Below are 20744 nucleotides of genomic sequence, written 5' to 3'. Positions count from 1 at the left end.
TATGTGATTTGAGTGATGAAAGTCCAAAACAATAAAGGGCTTCACGGTAATGTACCATGGCTTCATAATACACCTCTGTAATAATCATACAGCAAAAATACATACCAAAGTTTTTACATTACGAAGACCCATAATGGTTCACTTATTATGGCTGTTTTTGACCTTATAGGTGAACACGTAAACAAGCTTTGCATAGTTTTAGAGAACTTTTGTTTTTATACATTTCAGTGTTTAACATCGACGTTGTTCAAATCAGAAAAGTGTTTAAAAAACACAGCATAAAAAGGAGTCTTCTCTCAGCGTAGGAAAATTCTAACATAGTGCGTGCATCGTTCTAGAGAAAATCTCGCTGTAGCAAAGGTCGAAACAATAATTGTTGATTAAAGAACACTAGTAGCTTGGTAGTATCGATCTAAGATTATACGTAGTCGGACCTAGTCTGGTTTTAATAGCTGGAAAAATAACCTTGAATGGTACCTCTCGACGAGGAATTCTACTATGTCTAAAAGGAAAGTAAAAAAATAGGGATTTGTAGATTGAGGAAATAATGTCAACAGTATGTCTCGAACATAAGCTTTGTTGTTTACTTTTTTGAGATTACATTTGATATCCCTATTATTCCTTTTTGAATTAACAATTTTTAATAATTTTGTTTGTTCATTGCTGGTTTATTACACGCTGTCCTTTATATGCTAAAATATTATTCCTTTTTTGTAGCTTGTTTCTTATTATTCATCTGCGTTTCTGGGATTATTCTGGTAGACTGAATATCTTCAAGGTTTTCGAGAACTATTACTGCAAACATTTTTAATTTTACAATTACTCTTTTTCTACTTTCTTGGCAAATTGTGTAACTTCTCTTTTTTCATGAATGTTTTATTTTGCTGTAAATAATAGTTTTAATTCAGTTTTAATTTCATGTTTTGGTTATGTTTTCTATACTTTTTCATGATTATTATACAGTACTGAATTTTCGCCTACATACTTTTAATTAAATTTGTGGTACTAGACTAGTTTTATTTATTTATAAGTAAAATTATGTTAAGATGCCAAATTATCGTTCATTCGTCTTCTATCCTTTTTCTGGCATTAATTTGTCCACTTGTTCTTAGCCTACTAGCTACTTAACAAGAATTTAAATATGAAGAAACTACTTGCCATAATTCAAGATATCTTCCTTTTAAAGGTGCAATGAATTATTAGTAATTTTATCATGATACATCATTACGTAATATATTTGTTAACTTGTAGTATATGTGGTTTGAAATATACGTGTAGGAAAATTTTAATTGATTTACATCTAAGAAATAATTTACATAGATTGCATAGTAATGGAGGTTTCCTAAATTTTATTTAGATAGACCATTTTTACATTCATTGTTATTCTAATATTAAAACTTACTCATTTAGAAAAAGTTTGCAATAATAACTTATTAACATGACATAAAAACTTTATGTTTCCTAAATTTTATTTAGATAGACCATTTTTACATTCATTGTTATTCTAATATTAAAACTTACTCATTTAGAAAAAGTTTGCAATAATAACTTATTAACATGACATAAAAACTTTTTATTTTAAAAGAATTTTTTCCATACGGATTAAATCTAGATTTTGAAAATAAAATTGCTGAATTGTTAAGTGAAACTACTTATATTAAATTTAAATTTATTTCAAACAGTATAAAAATGAGATAGACGTAAGCATAAATTAGTGAGTGAATTTTGATTACTTCTATATAAATTTAAATTCTGGTTTTGATAAGCAAATTGATATTTTGAATTTTGTTTTAAAAATATATTTGACCTAAATTGTACAGAAATTAATTATTTATCGTAATTTGTTTTTAAATATTGATTTAAAAACATTTGTATTAAAAATCTTACTTTTGACTTGATTTACTTTAAATTAAAATGAGATTTCTCTAAAGTTTAAAATAACATTAAATTAAAGAATGAGAAGCAAAATGCTATGCTCTTACAGATTTTAAGTAAAATTTATTATGATTTATTTTTACCCTTTATAATCCATGTTAGTGTTAAACATAAGGTATTTTCCTTGAAATTTTTGAAATCAAAGATATTTTGAAACATAATAAACCAATATGGTGTATATGATGTCTTCGTTTTAATTAAAAAAATATTTATTGGAGATCATAATCCTAAAAAAACTTAATAATTTATCTTGTAAGTTCATTAATACTAATTTAACCTATTATTTCCATAATCATATTGCTAAACGTAATTTAGAAAAAAATAAAGATGAAAACATAGATATAATATTTCAAAAATGTGACAAAATGCACAAATTTTAATTTGTGAAATTAATACAGTTGAAATATTTATAAGAAGTGCATTAAATAAGGATATTATTATTACTAACCTATACAAATCCAGGAGAAATGGAATACAGGTGCTGATTTTACGTATCTTAATTTATTTTTTTGTACATAAAACACCTATTAGGTTCAGGTAACCTCCACTTCTACTCTGGTGGCTCAGCTGCGAGTCTTTCTGCTTATAACAATAAAAGTAATTTCAGTACTCGCGGTTTGTAGGTGGTTGATACCCCAATGTGTAGCTTTGTACTTCACTTAAAACCAATCAACAAAGTTAGATTTGTTGCTAATTCAGTAAATATTGTTAGTAAAACTGCTTCTATTGTACTCAATGTAATTCTAGTAGCTTTATTTTATATTATTATTCATATCATTGGAATGTTTAACTACTTCATATTATTTTGAATCAGTCACTTCTGTTTTTACATATGATGTCATTAGTTTAAATACTAAAATAGATGTAAAATATTTTATTAGTGTTGTTAACAATGTAATTCATTAATTTCTACACGTAAGCACACGTATATATAAATACAGTTTTACTAAACAGTAGTATATAAATATACATAATTTTGTATATATAACAACAAAACTTTGCTCATTTGCTTTTATTTTTAGTTATACTGATGACTTTCTTTCTTCTTTCTGTCAATAACTTCTGTTCCTTTTCGAATGTATTAAACAGAACTTACATTAGAATGAGGTAACAATAATAATTACAGCGCACATCATTTAAGTATAGATATCGCTTTTATACAAACTAGAAGACAGTTAGTCATTTCTGATAATAAATAAGAATTTAACACGCTCCTCAGGAGCTGAGGGGTATCTTTACACTACACTTTGTTGAATATTAGAAGTTAAATCCAGAAACTTCCCAAAGTGTATTTTGGATGTATCTTTTGGAAAGAAGTACAGTTTGTTAACTGTTAGAAATTTAACTGAAATACAACATACTAGCTAGTGCTAAGTTCTACCTGCCACATTCTCAGCATCATTAATTGAGCAATTGCCGATTTTTATGCTTCTCCTATTACCTATTTTAGATTTTAGTTGAGAAACTAAGAGTATATCTGTAATTTGGTAAGGAACGTTGAAGCATCACGATAATCAGCAGTGGGATGATCAGATAAGAACACTTTGAAAGCACCTAAAGGTATAATATTATACTCGGCTTGCTACACAATATCTACCAAGGTAGTTTTAGGCGGCTTCTGAATACATCTGCGTATGACTTGGAGACTTCCATATTTCTTGCGCTTTGCCGTTAAGCTTGTGATGCGCTGACGGATTTCAATCGCCTTATCACTTCAAAACACTTTTCGCAGCTCCAACACCAAAATAATGTGGGAAATGACTTATTTTTAGCTAATAAAAATATCCAAAAAAATTCTAGTTCAAATTTTAAAAACCAGATTCAGTTGTTGTTGGGTTTTTTTCCACAAAAATGTCCACCTCTGGTTGGTGAAGGATCTGTTAATTTTCCTTTCTTTAGTTTAACCACCTCAAATAATATTACTTCTTACATTATGTTGAAACAAATAGGTATTAAAACGGTATTTAACACCTTATAAAAATGGCATTTTTTATGGATAGTATTAATTTGTTACCAGATAAATTAAATTTTAATAATTATAAAATCAGGGAGAAATTAGAGCATAGAAACTTTTTTAAATAAAGTACTACATACAATATAATAATTTATAAATGTTTTATTTACCTTTATTGTTAATAGGCGCTTCTCTAAAGGAAGCTAGAACTTGAAAAGCGCACGTATTATAAGTACGAGATTTAAATGTAATTTTATTTTTTATTAGTGATTCGTTCGGTATACCAAGCTTGCAAATGTAAACTTCAAACAGCTGGCTTATAGTAGTGATAATGTTAACGGATCTATCTTACTAAAGGTTGTATAGTTCTTGTTATAATAGGAAAGCCGAAGGTTTTAAAGTGCTCTAGAGATGGACGTGTATTCGCCCATGAGAGTGAAAGCTAAGTGTTAATCAGACAGTATTACTTTCTGCTGAATAGATCTCGAAAGAAATTGTAAACAAGAGGGAATTCTCAATAGTCACGGCACTTGAAATTCTTTTCGGTAGGATTAGAGTAAATTAATCTATGAGACCATTTGTTAGCCGTACACCCGATTCGACCTTGTTGCTCCTCAGAGTCTCTATCACTTACCCTCAAACTATAATTATTGTAGGCGCGATATGAATAAATTAATTTATAAGATTCTTAGGCGTGGTCAAATGCATCAATCGAAAGGGATTGACTTCTTGGATCCAAAACTGTAATAGGCCTCAAATCGGTCAAGAGATACTGGAACTATGAGCTAAAAGTTTGTACTTAAAAAATTAAAAACCATTCTACGAGCCACTATACAACGGCTAAATATAATAATGTCATTATAATGATGGACATTACTTATCCAATTACTTCACTGATATGTTTATTAAATATGAAACCAGTCGCTTCTGAACATGTGGCATCAATATTTTTGTATACAAAACGATAACCTTACACGTTTATTATATTATAAACACAGTCGTATAAATGGTACAAAACCTGACATTTTGGGATTTAATTAAAAAGTGTTTTAACATGTTATATTTTTGTTTTTGTTTGTTTGTTTAGATTTAAGCACAAAGCTACACCATGGTCTATCTGTGCTCTGCCCACCAAGGGTATCGAAACCCGGTTTTTAATTTGTAAGTCCGCAGACATACCACTGTGCCACTGGGGGGCGTATGTTTTGTTAACGATATTAAGTGACATTCATAAGACGCTAGAAATATTAATCAGGCAATGCATACTTTACCTGGGGAAAAATGGATTTTGTAATGGAATACTGTGCTTCATATATTTGATTTAAGAAAAATTAATTGGTATTCCATGAAAATAGTGAAGAAAAAGATACTGCAAAAATTAACGTGCATGGTCTAAGAAATATGTACATAACTAAATTATTTAGGTTAGTCGAAATGTAATATCGCTAGAACGTTATTCGGGGCTGACTGCAACCTAATGGTTATTAGTGTGCAGTTTAAAGTTCGAGCTCGTGAAATATCATTCGGCATCTTCCACGCTGTCTTTAATGAGTATGCTAGAATTGGCTGTCACTACCATTATTCGATTAGCATGCAGCCGATGTGTGCTGTTGGCTGGCTGATGTCAGCCAGCGTTCATGAATTGGGGAATGTAACGTCTAAAAATATCTTTTTATCTTGCTGTTCATCATATGTAATATAAAGTATCGTTCAAGTTGAAATCACTAATTACTATAAATCATTAACGAATCAAGAGATTACCAGCAGCCTATTAAATAAAGTTTTTTAGTAAATCCACAAGAAAAAATTTACAATAAAAGTTCTTAAAAATCATTATCTATGTGAGATCCGTAAAGATACTTCAAGAACTGGGCGAAATGAAATAATTAAAAATTAAAAGTTTACCGTTTCTTAAAATTCCCGATCGTCAAACGTTTTACAACGAACATTAGGTGTTCTTCATGAAGCTTTCGAATGTTAACTGTTACATTGAATTCAGATTGGTTTTCTTTATAATTAAGCGCAAAGGTACACTATGAACTACCTATGTTCTGCCTGCAACGGGTATCGAAACCCAGTTTCTAGTATTGTAAGTCTACAGACATATCACTGTGGCACTGGAGGGCATTTAATTACCTTAAAACTACTTGGAGTACCTATCCGTTGAACGGGTGAAATAAAAACCCGTTTATCATATGGAATAGGAAATTATGCTTCTGTTATTTTGCTTAATATAATAAGCGTTAAAAATGTAATGAAAATACATAAAGGTACTAATACTGAAAAAATAAGTGTTTTCAGGAACTCTATGAATACGAAATTAGATGGGGTCTTCATGCGAAGTTGAGTGCGAACGACTCCTCTCATTTGCAGAATTATGAATATCATGGCGTATGTACCAAAAGTAAAAGCTTTTAATATGCTTTGTTTAGTTATTCAACAAGCTAAATGTGCGAGAAAAGTAGACATAAGCCACATTAAGTTGCTAGGTTACAACGTCTTATGGCTGAACGTGACATCATGTGGGATTAGGGGATGAGACTTTGGTTTCTAAATGTGATGCTGCCACAAGCTTAATTTTTGCTGGGGTCTTTTGTTATACAAATGTCAGAGTCCTATAAGAGGTGTAAAAGGCATGCATATTCAAGTGTGAGAGCAAGGTTTATTAGATCGAGAGTAGTGAGGGAATATGTACCATAGGCGTTCCCATTACGGTCAGGGTCCAGTGCTTGCCTTAGGGCCCTGGAAGATATTTTATTCTAAAAAAAATTGCATTCATTCCTCTACCTTGTTTTTCATGAGTTATATTCCTAATTTTGATGCATTTATACTGAAACAGATATAAAAAGTGGGAGCCCATACTCCCCCGCCTTTATCGATAGTCCTTGTATTATCGGATACTACTGACTTCCTTCTGATCAGTGGTTCAAGATTAGACTGTTATACATGATTTCTGACGTGGCCAAAAGAAGGACAACTAGTTAGCAGCTTCTGCCACCTAAATAGTTGCTCTTACGTAAGTCAAACGATTTACTAGTCACAGCTGAACGTTTGAACTGTGTTTAGTGACGTAACATAACTCTAAACTTGGGATCCATAGTGAAACACGTCAATCACTTGATTCATCTGAACAGAGAAGATTTATCAAAACAGTGTTCAATATTAGGCACGGCTTATAAGCATGAAAGCAAGAACAACAGTGCCAAGAAATTATTTTGCATTTTGTAATTTGTGTATTACCAATCTTCAAATAAACCAACAAACTGCACTTAGTGCTTATCAGCTTAATGATCATCACAGTTGTCATTGTATTTCAATCAATCAATATAACTTACATGTATTCATGTACATCATAGGCAGTTAATTTTTATTACATCGTAATCCACTCAATTGTTGTTTTCTTTTTTCATTGTGGTTAAGTTCAAATTTTGGAATTATGTTTTAGTAGGGTGGTAATGCATTGCAACCTTATACCCTCTGTCTTATTTACCAACGATTTCATATTATGGCTAGTATGATACCGAAGAATTTTTTTTCAATCGATGTCTCACGTTATCTTAAAATTTTTCTTTTGATGTTAAGGCAAAACAGTAAGTCTGCGGGATTGCAACGCTAAAAACCGGGTTTCGATAGTCCTTGAAGGACTATCTGTGCTCTGTCCCTCGTGGTTATCAAAACGCGATTTCTAACGTCACGAGCCATCTTTATTGCTAAGCCTTACAATATCAAAATTTACAAATTTATTTTCACATTGAATATATTCCTGTTTCATGCCATCGAAATTTCACTAAAAAAACCAAATATAGAATACCACATAATTTACTAACGATAATTAACATTACTTTGTAGGTCGTTTACTTCAAACTGTATTTGTGAAACGAAATCTAAATCGTAATTACACTATACGTAATTTCATAAACCTAAAATTAGGATGCACTGAACTTAACTATTTATATAATCAATAGTTTAATATACTAACTAGTTTCTAAAGCACGAGTGCTTTTATTACAGGCTGCCAGATGTAACGATTGCTTTTACATGTTCTTCGCTACCGGTCTTCGGATTAACAACGCTAAAATCAGGGGTTCGATTCCCCTCGGTAGATACAGCAGATAACCAGATGTGTCTTTGCTATAAGAAAAATACACAAACATTACAATCTATTGTTTTAATTCTACTAAGCCTGGTAGAATTTCTTGTATACACAACTTCTCAGTCCATGGAAGCTTTATAGAAGTGAGCAGCACCCTATAGATGGCTCTTTCTTTCACAAAAGTTGCTAACATAAGACATCTTATTTTTAGTGCAGATCTTAAGAGTGTAAGGATGCGGAAAATATTGTGTTCTCACTTCTTTTCCAACTATTATTGTTTGTTTTCCCTAACATTCTATTGTTTACTTTACACAGCGTAGAATTTTTTCAAATTATCTGTTCTTTCGTGTACATCGTTAGAAAACATAAAAAAGACCAACGAATGTTAAGATAAATCCTATAAAGTGCTTTGTTTCTGTTTGCAGGTTTATCACGGATACTTAACATTTTTTTAGATGTAGTGTGTTCAGTTAAATGTCATTTTGTTTTCTTGTAGGGAAAACGTTTCAAGTAGAGCTAGAAAAAGAAACTTTTGGTCAATTAAACGTCGCATTTTAAAGGTATTACATATCTCTGTATATGTATGTGAGTTAAGAAAAATATGCTTGCCTCATTTAACGTTGAATTTTCGATTGGGAAAAGAAAAATGAAAGTAATGTACGATAAGTTTCATACCTGGATTGTTTATTGGAAAACACAATTGGAGCATGACCAACTGCCTTTAGTTTTAAAAAGTTTTCGGAGCCTTACACTTCCATTTCTATAATTTCACCGATAGGTGACTGAAAACCGCCTAGAGGGGGTCACCAGTTTTAACCACTCGCAACAACATCAATAGCGTGGTGTTTGTCTGCCTGTCAGTCAGTCAGTGGACACTAAAATGATGTCACTTAGGGAACGCTCGACGTTGCACATTGTATTGTCGTGACGTCAGCTCAACGTGTGAATGCCATGAACAACGAGAAGAATTATGCAATTTGTAGGCTGGAACACAGCATGATATGTGAAGTTCAAAAGAAATAAATAAAAATATGTTGCTTGTAATTTTGTTTTTTTTTATTATTCTTGAAACAAAACACTTTCGGGGACCTCGCGGAAATACATCTAGTATAAACTTGTAATGAGGTCACTAAACATTACGTTAAATTAGATGAACACAGTACTAATATTATATTATAGAGCAGAAGAAGTAAGAACAAAACTGAGGTCTATAATATGTAAAAACTGCACTGACAAACACAACACCAACATAATTCATAAAATACAATGCAACAACTGCCACCACTTCTATATTGGAGAAACAAGCAAAAAATGGAAACTAGATTCAAAGAAAAAAAAAACACCTTCACACGTTTTCGAACACTGCAAGTCAAATAAACACAACATAACCATAAAAAACACCCAAATACTAAATAAAGAAAGAAACGTAAAATTAAAGAAGCCTTACTTATACAACAACTCAAGCCCAAAATAAACCAATACAAAGGAACACCTTTATACCTATATTAATAAATACAATCAAACATCTCAGCACGCCCTCTACATTCCTACACTCAGTTACACAACCCCCTTCAAACATGTGGTCAGCTATCGGTCAATTACCTCTTTCTTTCTTTGTAAACCTATCGATGACCGAAGAAGGTCTAAACATTGTTCGCTCCTCAACATAAAAATCTTTTCAACACAAACCAGCCGGTTTTATATTTTTTTTTCTCTACAAGTGGCTTTTGTCGTCATCACTGATTAAGTAAGAACAATACCGAAGTAAAAACAATTTTTATGTACCGTTGTTTAAAGCAATCACTGTTTGTTTCTTTAATTCAAAACATAAATAGAAAAATAATAATTCAATTTTCTGTACTACGTTCGAAGAGGTTTTAAATGTTTCACACGTTTTGCTGACGAAAATAAATATATATTACTCACTGTTTTAGTGAAGAAAGAACGTTCTACCCATAAATATATTAATTGACAAACCAATACAGTCGTTGTATTAGGCAATTATTTTTAAAACACAAAGACGCGAATATTTTTTGCAGAGAATAAATAATTATTCACACTAGAAACAAACCTGTTTGGTTCTCAGTTACCAGTTTTGACATTTCACATGATAACCATATTTTATTTTACTAAAAACAGAAATACTGCTTTTAAGATAGGCTGTGATACGTTTAGCCCGGCTGAGTTATAAATTAGGGGGAAGGCCTTCTGGATAAATAACTAGTAACAAACAAAGAATAGATCTGAAATGGGGGAAAAAAGTGTGCCGCTGATTTGACGCTGTTAAACAATTGTAATCAATTTTTAGGCTTAGTTGGGTAATACAGGTGTACGTATGGTTAACAAAACTTGAAAAATGCCTCTAGTCGAATAGAACTAACTTTGTATTTTTGCATATAATCTGTGTTCGTGAAAGTTTTACAATAAAATCGCTTAGGATCAAGGTTATTGGCCAGATAATTCGATACTTCAGAAGAGACATTCTCCTTTTATATTTTTTTAAAAATAATAGTTTAATTTTTACAAACTAATAAACCATTCTAGACATACTACAAATGTTTGCTTATCAGTGCTTTATATAATATTGATATTAACTAAGATATCTTTTATTTTACCGACAATAATTAGATTAACATTCGGTTTTTCACGATCGAACACGTGGTAAAACGTGCTATTTCAGTTTAATTTTTTGTGGGGAAGTTTGCTAAACCTTTTCCAGCTCAAAAGCTTTCACTTGACTTGAACGGTTTTATTTATTTATTATGGAAGATATGCTAATATTTTTCTAACTTCATTTTAAAAGCAATAGAAAAATTGTAAATTTTGCAGTATTTCCCAAACTTCTTTACTAAAAAAATATTGTAAATAAGTAATAAATACCCCGTGGAAATAGTTTTAACATGAGAAACAATGAAGCAGTTTTTATTGTTAACTTTGGTCACGATCGTATTTCCAGCAAATAACGTTTTGAGCGTGCATGAACTTCGCTATCAGTTAAGATCAAGCCCGTAATCCGAGGGTCGCGGGTTCGAATCCCCGTCAATCAAATATGCTCGCCCTTTTAGCCGTGGAGTCGTTATAATGTGACGGTCAATCCCCACTATTAATTGGTAAAAGAGTAGTCCAAGAGTTGGCGGTGAGTGGTGATGACTAGCTACCTTCCCTCTAGTCTTACACTACTAAATTAGGGACGGCTAACGTAGATAGCGCTCGTGTAGCTTTGTGCGAAATTCAAAACAAACAAAACCGTTAAGATCATTAAAAATCACAAACAGGTAACAATATTTCTCCAGCTTATAAACTAAACTGGTACACGTAAGCACTTGCTTCTCAATTTGTTCAAAGACAAATTTCTAACCTTGTGTTTCTATCTTCGCTCGGATCATTAAGTAGATTTTTATCTAGGTGGGATTTTACATCAGATTAATATCTAATATGTTTCTTTAAAGGCCGTTTTTATTGTGTTGCTTATACGCTCCCTAATGATTTATATGACATTAATGAAGGTCCCTCTTTCCGGCCCTCTAGTCTCGAGGAAGATTATTACCGAAAAACAACACTTTGAATATACTTAAAACAGCAGGTGGACTTAACCTATTCAGATCAAAAACGTTAACAAAATTACATGTTGGCCCATCATGGCGAGGTGTTAAGGCACTCGACTCATAATCTGGGGGTCGCAGGTTCGAATCCCTGTTACACTAAATATGCTCGCCCTTTCAGCCATGGGGGCGTTATAAAGTGACGGTCAATCCCAATTTTCGTTGGTAAAAGAGTAGCCCAAGAGTTGGCGGTGGGTGGTGATGATTAGCTGCCTTCCCTCTAGTCTTACACTGCTAAATTAAGGACGGCTAGCGTAGATAGCGCTCGTGTAGCTTTGCGCAAAATTTAAAACAAACCAAAATATATGTTAAACTGAAAGTTTTCAAGCGATCTCTTCAGCATATTTAAGACAACAGAACAAAATTTCTACGTTGGACATAAACTTCATCCAATTAGTTTTTCCAAAATTTATAGAACCTTTTAAAATTGTTGCGTCTTTCACTAATACTTAGTGAAACCTCTGTTATACTTGACTTGCGATACATACTGCCGTTACTTTGTTCTCATAATATAATTTCCTGCTCCTTTCTTTTTATGAAAGGATTTTATCGAAAGCTACTTACCTACAGTAGTTGCAATGATTTATTTACTGAAAAACAGCTGCAGTATTTCAGCGTGTGTTAGTTCCTCTGTATTCTCGTGAGGTATCTTATGATTTCGATCTCCAACAAAGATAATATCGCTCTGCAGCACTAGAACGTCTGAGTAAAAAATTCAAAAAGAAATATCAATCAATCATGCCTTCAATTTTCGTTGTAATCTCAGCAGAACAGAACCTTAAAGGTTATTCATTGTTACTCGAAAACTGGGGATAAACATGTACTCAGTAAATATGTAGAATGTTTCATTGTTACTATTATTCTCGGAAGAACAAATGTAAAAAGAAATAAATATTCTGATTTTGCTACAAGAGACACTTTTATCTTCTTGTTCAGTCCAAAATGTTATATTTGTGGTTATAATGCAAAAACATCAGCTATGTACAACATCTTTTTGGTAATTGCATTGTATATTATTTCTGAGAACAAACAAAAGTATTTCTCTTTAATGAGTACATTACATATTGTAATGACATGTTTCTTGAGTGGTTACACTTTAAGAATTTGTGACGAATTTCAAATAACACTTTGTTCTACCAAGTTCTAAGACCCTCACAAGATACAAAACAAAATCCTTGAAGGGAACTTTGTGAGTATAACCAGAGACACAACAGGCAGGTTAGTGACGTGGTATTATTGCAAGATATTTAGTTCTATATTACGAATATTTTGATGAAGAAAGATAAGTTATTTTCAACATAGTTGAATCAGTCAGTGTATTACCATAAAGTATTTGTTATTGCGCTTATTGAATTAATTTGTACAAGCAAGTTTATTTTACATTAGTTAACAATTGCAATAAAAACAGTTTAGGTATGTTTTTTTTAGTGTCTACTAAAGCAGTTCTTTAAATACAAAGATCTTTAAAAGTTAAACGTGCCTTCATTTTAACAGTACTTTACCCTTACATTGTTTTTCGCTCATCTCAGATCACCACTAGGTGGCTACATGAGCGTGCTAAATTAATTCATATACTGAAGGAATAACTTGTGATTCATGTATGAAACGAAACGTGACTCTTTTCCTGTCAGAATTTAGCCTGTAGTAATCGAAAATCATTGTTATGACAAAGAATTAGTGGGAAGTGTTTCACAGAAAATAGAAACAACTAAGGTGCTTTATGTATGCATAATATAATTCACAAAGATATGCATGATTCAAAGCGTTTTTATATCCATCTCCTGCTTTCTGATAACATGTTTATTTTGTGGTTAATCACTTTGTTAAACTAAACGATGAGTTGTCTGTGCTCTGCCCACTGTGGTTGCCAAAACCCGATTTTTAGCGTTATAAGCCACTAATATGAGGTATTAAATTGATGATAATTGTAATTTCTCTTCAGAAATATTTGGTTTGGGGAACAAAATGTTACGAGCTGTGATACTAAATTGAAATTCATGTATTGCAACAGTTGAGACACATTTACAAAATTTATTAAAGTATTGTTATAGATATAATTTCTGCATAAAAGTTAAAGCACCAGTCTTCCCCTGTCAGTTTTAAATTGGATGAACTAACGCCACCTATCCTCCACAAACAAACACATCGCAGTTGTTTCGGTTTAAAGATGTTCGAAACTGAACTTCCGTTTTAGGGACCAACATAACCTGGAGAATTAAGAAAAATATTTTCTCTTGATCCAGCTTATAAGTTAATATTAAATACATGACTTAATGTAAATAATCCTATTGAAAGCAAACAAACAAGAACAATACAGGGATTTTAATAATTAAGATTAACAACCAAAAAGCAATAAAACCGTAGATAACTGGATACGTAATATAGAGTGATCTACATGTGATTTGTAACCTGTTTGAATTGAATTCATTGTAATATAAGAGCTCTGGAAAGGTGTAGCTTATGTGCTTTCACACGTGTCTGCCGTAACTTTCTTGAAAATGGTGTAAATTCGTAATACGTTTAAGATGTTCCGTATGTTCAGTGTTCTCTAGGTTAATTTATTTATAAATTTCAGTATTACACAAGCTACTAAATATAAATAGTTAATCAAAGTACACGACTAAACTGAAGTTTCCAACTTATTACTGTTTCTTTTGTTGTTATTTTTTGCAGTGGATGAGAATACTTAACGTCTTGTGCAAACAGGCTGTTTACCTTCCTAGTCATGTATTAAAGTTAGTTGTCACATGAACAATGGAATTTGTTCTCATGATCCATAATTTTCAAAATAGCATTCAAGATTTAAGTATCTTAAAATAGAAACAACAGAATAGCTATAATCAACACTCCCAAAGTTATTTGTGTTTTCAAATAAACAAAAAACGAAAATGCCTTTGCATTATGTTCGAATTTATTTACCCTATTTATTCTTTTTAGTGTAATTTTATCAATGTTTTCAATTAGAAAATGAACAAAACAAGTTATGAAATATACCTGTAATCAAGTGAAAGCTCTTTGTGGCTTTAACCGTAAAATTAAATATATTTCTTGACAATATCTCGTAGCTTTTGTGGGTATGAATTTTATTTATTTCTCAAGGGCTTTAGAAAGTGAACTGCGTATGATATAAAGAAAAGTTATGTTGTTAATACATCAAAAATGTAATATTTAATATTAATAGCAATTATAACCCTCACGACTAAATTAAGAGGTTATTCTTTACACAGTTTTGATGACTCACATATGTGAGGCCAGCGTGTAGATCATCACTTTAATTTAAGGTACACAAATCACAACATCTTTATGTTTTTACAGTTCATATGTATCTCTCCCTCGCGAAGGTACTTACTGCTCTATTCACGAATTTAGGATATGTTTAATTGTACTAATAGGTTTACCGTTATCTAGTTCAAGATCTGTTTTTATTGAAAGAAATAACCATGCTTGTCAAACTTCATGATGTTCAGGATGTTCTCACATTATTAATATATAGAAAAGACTGAACAAAGAAATTGTTGGAATAGTCATTCTGAAAATGTTTACTCGAACGCATTCTAGCTTGAAATGATATATGTGTGAGGCTGTTGAAATAAATTCAGACTTATGGTGTTGGTAAATAGCAGTCTCAACCAACTTGCAATACTAGGACAGGCCTATACACCGTGTAACTTCATCCTTACAGTACATTTTGAAATGTATCTCAACCCTTTAGGTCGCAACCCAAAGTTGGGTCGTTAGAATGTGTGAAAGTTCATGAATATACTTTGAAAATAAATAACTTATTAATCTAATAAGTAGTTAATAAGCCAGGTGTGTTTGCTCTAAAGCTATTTAATAGACCGCGACTGGTCATCAGTGTTTACAAATTGATACTTAGTCAAAAAGTGTTGAAAATCACTGGCATAGTGGACTATTACATATCTAGAAGTAAATCTAGAAATCATCGTTCGCCCTCTGTCTCTCGGGTTTGGGTATGATAAGTACGTACCCTGGAGGGTCAGGCGCTCTTTGACCTCTTCCTCCTTCCTGTATTTGTGTGGTCATGCAGTGTTAGATGGTGTTAGTTACTGCTTTTTGGATCAGAGTGAGTTGAATTTACTCCGACTCTTTTCAGGGCAATTTCCATGTATAGATATTGTTTTGCCCTATCAGTAAGATGTCTAGTTTGCTGGTGGCACTTTTTTATTGCTTTATATTTATATATTTTATTATTTTATATGTATATTTTTTTCATTTATTTATTTTAGTATTATTTTTGTGTGTTTAAAATATATATTGATCGGGGAGAGGTGTTTAGGACTAACTTCATCATGTATGAGGTACCTGTCTAGTTCGCATAGTAATTCGTTTTTCATCCAATTTTTATCAAGGTACGTTATTGTACTATGTAGGAGTCTATCTGGTATGGTTGGTGTGTTTGAATAGTTATGTATAAATTGAGGTGATGTTGCTCTGGGGACCCTATATGCTGTTATGAGGAGTGCGTTTTGTATTGTTTGTAGTTTGCTTTTAGTTGTTTTGTCACTCACAGTTATCCAAGCTGGAGCTGCATAATAAATTACTGGTCTAATGTATGTTTTGTAAATTTTTAGTATATTGTCTCTTGATGCTCCACTATTCTTGCCAGTTAGACATATTTGGTTCTATTAGCATAGTTGGTTCTTCGCCAGACTTTATTTTTAATTTTGAATCATAGATTAGACCAAAAATTTTGCCGATGTGGCAGTCTAAAGTAGTGTTCCATTCATATATACTTCAGGCTGTAGTTTTTCTATTTTGTCAATTTTGTAAAGACAACAAGTTGTGTTTTTGCTGTGTTTATTTTCATTCTGTATTTTTGACACTATTCCCTTATTCTATTTAGTTGCTGTTGTATAGTTGTGGCTGCTATTGTTGGTGTTGTGGCACTTTTCAAGACTGCCACATCATCAGCGAACTGTGAGGAGAATCCATGATTAGGATCCTTCAATGGCATGTTGTTTACATACATGATAAAAAGTATAGGGCTAACCACCCCTCCCTGAGGGACACCAGCTTCTGGAGTAAAGTACTCAGAAAAGGTACCCTTTACATTTTCTGTTTTCCAAAAAAGTTAAACAACCAGCGAATAATTCCACGCGATAGTCCCATTTCATTCATACGGAACCGTAGACCATTGTGCCATACAGTGTCGAATGCTTTCTCAATGTCAAGAAAGCAGGCGACGGTGCATTATTTTTGGTTAAAGCTATCTATTATTTCTTTGGTTAGTCTGACTAAGTGGTCAGTTGTTTGTCTAAATTTCCTGAATCCATTTTGTTTTCCTGGTAATCTAGATGTTATCTCCAAGAATGTGGAGAGTCTATTACTAATTATTCTTTCAAGAATTTTACCTACACAGTTGGTCAGGCTGATTGATCGGTAGCTATTAGGTTTATTGGCTGGCTTTCCTTCCTTATGGAACATTAATATATTAGCATGCTTCCAAGACACTGGTATGTATCCAGAGGATAGTGATAAGTTAAAAAGTGCATTTAGGTGGTCAAACAATTTCTGAGTGCCCTTTTTTAGAAGGATGGCTTGTATCTCATCTCCACCCGGGGATTTGTTTTTTTGTTTCTTATTGCTTCATGAAGTTCGTGTATGGCTATTTCTTTCTTTAGTATCGTGCTTTCGTAGTTTGTGATGTGTCTTATGTTTGTCTCAGATATACTCGTTGTGAAAATTGGTTCAATTTGTTCTTTATTGTTTAGTATAAAATTTATGACTTTGTTGTAGAAATATGCATTCATATCTGGATCAGAATGAGTTTTAAATGTATTTTGTAGTTGGGCTTTGAAAGCTTCGGCTTTTTCTTTGTTTGTGTGTGCTATTGTATTATTGTGTTCAAGTGCTGGATATTTCTTTGCTGCTGGAAAAAATATAGAGTTTGTTTTTTTTAATTTCGCGCATAGCTACACGATGGCTATCTGCGCTATCCGTCCCTAACTTAGCAGTGTAAGACTAGAGGGAAGACAGCTAGTCATCACCACCCACAACTTTTTACCAACGAATAGTGGGATTGACCGTCACATTGTAACGCCACCACAGCTAAAAGAGCGAGTATGTTTGGTGCGACGGGAATTCGAACCCGCGACTCTCGGATTACGACTCGAACGCTTTAACCAACCTGGCCATGCTGGGCTCCTCTAGAAAATGAGTTGTTCTTTTAACCCCTCTCCTGAGGACATATGTGATATCACAATACAGAAAACTCGTGTATTTTTGTGCCTGTATGTATAATTCAAGTTTCAGGTAGTTTATTTCTACAATACTGTTACATTATTAATAGAGAAAAGTTTGAATGGTGTAATGTTTAGAATAATTAATAGAAAGAATATAATATAAAACAAGCATTAGTACAAAATATAACTATGTTACCAAAATATTTACGAGAGCGCAGACTATAACGCGGGATATGAGGTATGTTCTGGTCTTTGGAGGTGAATGCTAAAGTATGACCCACATTGTGGTAAGGACACACTGTCTATCAGTCTTAAGCTCCGTTCGAAAAGCCTCGCATCTAAATAATCAAAGTAACAAAAATCAATTGTAAAAAGAACAAAATACAGGCGCCCAAGCCTACAACGTTCACTTTTTAGTCTGTAAACTAGATTTGTGCATATCTTAAAAACTAAAACGATTGCTACAATATTTCATGCTCCAAGTATTCAAACTAGAAAAGGATTTGAGTATATTTTTACTTTGAAGAAAAGTAATAATTATATCCCGTCATTCAAAATTAGTCATATGTTCTACTGTTAACCATTTGGTAGTTGGTTGAGATATCTTTGCTTTTAATTCATTTTTTGCGAGGTTCACTTATGCTTCTAACTTAAACTGCAATAAATATCAAATTGAAAATAATCAAACAAAGATAATAGTCCACAGTTGTTATACAGTTCTAAACATGGCTCATTTGTATAATAATATTCAGTGTGTCTGTCTGTCCGGAATTTAGCACAGATATAAAAGTTTTCATCCCCATCCGTGGAGAATCCGGGGAGAACCTGAAAACCTGTTCTGTTAAACTACTGGACTAATCACATTTTAAATGGTGCCAAACGAATCGTCTTCTCCGCGATAGTTACACAAAGTAAAACTTTTCATACAATCTCTTAAGAAACCGAGTATTTTTCGAAAATACTTTTACAAGGATTCACCGAAAAAAAGCATTTCTCATATTTGGAATTTATTTATATTAGATAGACCACGTATTAAATAAGTCTACTAAATACCATTCGTAATTTGCTCTAATCAATTATATTTCCATTATAGCAACATTTTTATGATTTAACTTAAAGAAGTGCAAAAAAAGTAGTTTAATCATTAAATTTGGATTATAGTCGCCATGTATACGTTGTCCATAAACCCTCCAGTTCTCTGGTGAAACCGTAAGTTTAAAATCGTGGCAGCTAGCATTATCTTATCTTAATCAATTGATTTAAAAGAGTAAAGTGCCCTTAGTTCGTCAAACACGCACCTTGAAATATTTCACCTAAAATGTTACTAAGTTTTATACAAGTATATCTTCTAAAACAAAGTAAATAGACATAAACTATATATAAGCGAAAAACGTGAACTTGTGTTGGCGAAAAACTGAATGTCTTTTGTGAAAGGTAGCTAAACTGGAACATTACAATGTGTTCTTAGTTTATGTAAACGCCCGTGATCGACTCTCTACAGCTTAATATGTAGTTCTTGATACAGCGAAATTTTAAGGTAGAAAATTTTAAGGAGAAATGAACACAATTCAATGGCACAGCGGCATGTCTGCAGATTCACAACACTAGAAACTGGGTTTCGATAGCCTTGGTTGGTAGAGCATAGATAGTCCATTGTGTAGCTTTGTGTTTAACTCCCAAGAAACAAGGAAAACAAAATTCAAAGTACTTCAACAATTACTTCATATTTTACAGGCTTACCAATGAACTGTTAATGAGATGTAGTTCTAAGTAAAAATAAAATTTTTTTTTTTTTTTAGCCTGTAATAATACTGCAAGAATATTCTACAATTGATTAGAATTGAAAGCCATCAGACTAGTCTGTTTCTCACCACCAATCGGGATGTTGAGCATTTAGGTACAAAAATATAAAACACCTACCAACAGACTTCTTACCTTTCAGACCGATGGGAATATCAATCAGGAATGAAAACGATTACATAATATTATGTATCCTGTGTGTGTATGTTTGACATGGAATGTGGATCCCTCAAAATCTACTACTCTACAGTACTGCAAACATTTGGGGAGACAATGACGGTCTTGGATGCTTACAGATGAGAAATTTCACGAGACGTACCTGAGTGTAAGAACTAGCAATTTGAAAATTTGTGTATATTGCTTAACAATTCAATAGTTCATAACAAAACTGTTAAGTATTTTAGTTCGCTGTTGAAATACTATTCCCATCTTGGCAACTTGGAAGGAAAGGTGCTAGCATTTAATGAAAGAGTAAAATAATATTCACGAGTCCTCCAAGTAAATTTGCAGATTAATGAATATACTTCTGAATAATACTCAGTAATAAGTCTATATTTAGTATAGAACATTGATTAGTGGAACTCGTTTGGTTTCTTCTTACTCATGGAATATTTCAGAGAGCCAAAGACGTTACTTGAATTTTTCTTTAGAAGATAACTCGAGTACTATGAATAGTAGCGATATGTTGTAGCAGCAGGATGTTATACAAGCTGGAATGTTTTCCATTTCTTGTTGACATTAGACTGGCTTTTGATCACGCGGATCATGGCGTTTGTCTGAGAGTAGAGAAAGTGGATATATTTTTAAAGGTAGACTGATAACAATTTAATCAGATGAAACCCGTACACTTCTGCTAGACTTAGAATATAGGTAATTATTTGCTATAAACTGAATTATACATATATTGTGGACGTCGTCCTACCTATTGTTATCGATGTTCATGTAGATATTTACTGAAATTTGATCCTACTTCAGTCGCCCCTCTTAGTATCATGATCCTAGCTCTAGATTTGTTCACCATTAAAAACTTTCTGGGATTTATAACTATTACTATGTTACTATACTGTCTATCCATAAGAAAGTACATTTCTCCTGGTCAGTATTCATTGTGCGCCTCAATCCTTTTAAAAATACAAACGTAGGTTTCATATTCTGGA

General features: G+C 32.5%; 1 protein-coding gene across 1 annotated transcript in view; it reads right to left on the bottom strand.

Moving 5' to 3' along the window:
• Positions 1–20744, bottom strand: part of LOC143238416 (leucine-rich repeat neuronal protein 1-like) — a 33293-nt gene that overhangs the window by 5945 nt on the left and 6604 nt on the right. The window lies entirely within an intron of this gene.

Source organism: Tachypleus tridentatus, chromosome 13, assembly GCF_004210375.1.
Source record: "Tachypleus tridentatus isolate NWPU-2018 chromosome 13, ASM421037v1, whole genome shotgun sequence".
Taxonomy (NCBI): Eukaryota; Metazoa; Arthropoda; class Merostomata; order Xiphosura; family Limulidae; genus Tachypleus; species Tachypleus tridentatus.
Note: the sequence above shows the minus strand (reverse complement) of the source record. Positions and strands in the feature narration are given on the sequence as shown.